Consider the following 3,063-nt stretch of genomic DNA (forward strand, 5'->3'; position numbering starts at 1 on the left):
CTCTTCTCCTTTTTCTCAGCTCAAAAGGTGTGGGGGCTCCGATGAGAACTAAAGATTCCCCCCCCCCAAAAATGCTTTTGTGCCCCGTGCCCTTCCATTCTCAACCAAGTGAGATCAGAAAAAGGAACACTCTGGTCGTGGCCGTTCAGTTTCTATTCTGCCACCTGGAAATAAAATTTAAGGCTATCGCTGCCAGGCTCCCACAATCTGCTCCAGAAACTGGAGTCTGGCCTTTGACCGTGAGGAATCAACCCATATCATACATTTATCTGCAGAGCTAGTCAAGATAGGGCGGAAGGTAGAGGCCGGGTTGGGCAATAACTGGCCTTACTTTCCGACGGTATCCCCCCTATCAAAAGAGCCGGATTCTTTGCCACAACGTTTTTTCCTGTGGCAGGGAGTTCCACAGCTCAGCTTTCCTCAAGTTAAGCACAGACATTTGCTCTGGGGCCATTGTGACTCAGAATTTGCTGAGCCAGAGGCTCTAAATGGAGGAGACCTTTTCTAGTTTTCTCCTCCCACGCTTATATGCCTCTCAAAGTATTTTTTTTCCCTCATCTCCCGTGATTTCTTCTCCCATTCTCCTTTCATCCTCTACCTTGTTATGTCTCTCCCCCCCCCCCCGCAAAATGCCTACGTTTCTTTCCTCCCTTGTCCTTTTATGTTCACTTCTTCCTCCTAGAACAGCTTTCGCCTCGTCATCTTCCTTTCTATTCCCGGTTTGTTTTAAGTAACGATTAATTTGTATCTATTCTTATTATATTTTAACTTTCCGTCTCTTTCTAATTCCCTTCAACACCTCCTCCAGACCTTTTCCCTCAGAGGAAGGAAACCTTCCTTCTGGCCTCTTCAACGAACATCTCCATCTCCTGGCCACCTTTAACCAGCATGCAAGGAATTTTTGGCGCTGGCATTGGTCCAAGCAAGAGGCAGGGCAGACAAGCGAGGGGGCAACAGGCACTGAGACACACCTGAAAGTGGCCCAAGGCCCACCCGCGGGTCCTGATCCACTGCGTGAGAAACACCACGCTGAGAATCACCACCCGCCGGTATGCTTTTGGAGCAATAGGTGTGGCCTCCATAAAAATATAAAAAGCCAGCTTGCTGAAGCACATCAAAGGCCCAAGGAGCCCAGTGCACTGTCTCCAAGAGTGGGCAGCGAAAAACTCACAAGCCTGGCACGGGTGGAGGAAAAACTGCATAATACCACACTAATATACAGACATACAATGGTACCTCGGGTTAAGTACTTAATTCGTTCCGGAGGTCCGTTCTTAACCTGAAACTGTTCTTAACCTGAAGCACCACTTTAGCTAATGGGGCCTCCTGCTGCTGCTGCGCTGCTGGAGCACGATTTCTGTTCTCATCCGGAAGCAAAGTTCTTAACCTGAAGCACTATTTCTGGGTTAGCGGAGTCTGTAACCTGAAGCATCTGTAACCTGAAGCGTATGTAACCCAAGTTACCACTGTATACACACACACACACACACACACACACACCTGCCACTTTGAGGACAGTTGTTCATAAACTGGGATATAAATGGGAAAGTAACTTTAAAAGTAAATAAGTGAGATATCGAAAGAAATTGGAGAAAACCAGTGCTATTTTTCTAGGGGGGGGGGAGGTGCTGGAACTTATCATGACAAGGAAGTCCTTAATCCTCAGCAGTCATGATTATAATTGGCCCCAACAAACCTACTAAATAGGTGGCATGATCTGAGTTCAATAGCATATTCAAGGCAGGCAGAAAGAGTCAGGGTGCAGAGCTGGGCCTGTGAGAGCTACAGCCTGGGAACAATTCTGAGGGGCAGACCTCCAACATTTCCCCAATGAAAATAGGGATGTCCCTATTTATTTAATAATAATATTGGGATGTCCCAATGAAAATAGGGGTGTCCCTATTTATTTCATAATAGTAATAATAATAACAACAACAACAACAACAACAATAACAACAATAATGTAATATGTTTGTACCCCATCTATCTGGCTAGGTTCCCCCAGCCACTCTGGGTGGCTTCCAACATATATAAAAACAAAACATTAAAACATTTTTTTAAAAAAACTTCCTATACCGGGCTGCCTTCAGATGTCTTCTAAAGGTTGTCGATTTACTTATCTTACTGGGCTCAGGAACTGCATAACTCCATAGCCTCCAACATTTCTCCAATGAAAATAGGGACGTCCTAAGGAAAAGCGGGATATTCCGGGATCAAATCAGAAACCGGGATGGCATCTATAAGTCTGGGACTGTCCCTGGACAATAGGGACACTTGGAGGGGCTAAAAGAGGAGAGCCACATTTCAGAGATTTCAGGAAAAGATGAAACACACAACAAACATTAGGGAGAAGAATATCTATTATTCCCGTTTTACCATTCCATGCGAGACCTCGCTTCAAGGAACCCATGAGCACAGCAGAAGGATCCAGGTATCCAAAACCTGTATGCCATAAAGGGATCTGGAATTTTTCACCCTCTCCCGATTCAACAGGTCCATAGGCTGAATCCCATTTCTGCACATGGGTTGCTGTCACTGGACATGGATGCATAAACCTGACAGATCAAGGTTGCCAGCTTTTCGAAACAACCTCCGTAGTTGTGCTTTTAACAGCAGCTCGCTTAGCACCCAGTACAACTCATTATCTCCAAGCTATGCAAAAGTTTCGCAGGCGATTTCTGCACATATTCAAGGCACACCTAGGCGGTCTGTTGGTTCTCCCTGGGCAGTTTGTAACCCTAGATGAAGTTTTGTTTGCAGAGGTCCCAGATGCGAAACACTAAATTCTCCACCGTCGGCTCTGCCTGAATCTACCTAGACCATAGCTGGCAACCATCCCTTATTCGGCGGGAAAGTCCCTTATCCCAGCGCCGTGTCCCGCTGCTGTCCCTTATTGATGATGTCCCTTAAATTTCCCGGGTTTCAAAGGAAGCAGCTCCTCTCCCTCCCTGCCTGCCAGCCAGGGAGGAGGGAGGCTCCAACTGTGTTGCTTGGCTGCGTTGCTCACCTAATAAGGAGTCTAAGAACGACTGGGGGGTGGAGCTTGCAGGCTTTGTGCCGATC

The sequence above is a fragment of the Podarcis tiliguerta genome, assembly GCF_965153285.1.
Source record: "Podarcis tiliguerta genome assembly, chromosome: 13".
NCBI lineage: Eukaryota > Metazoa > Chordata > Lepidosauria > Squamata > Lacertidae > Podarcis > Podarcis tiliguerta.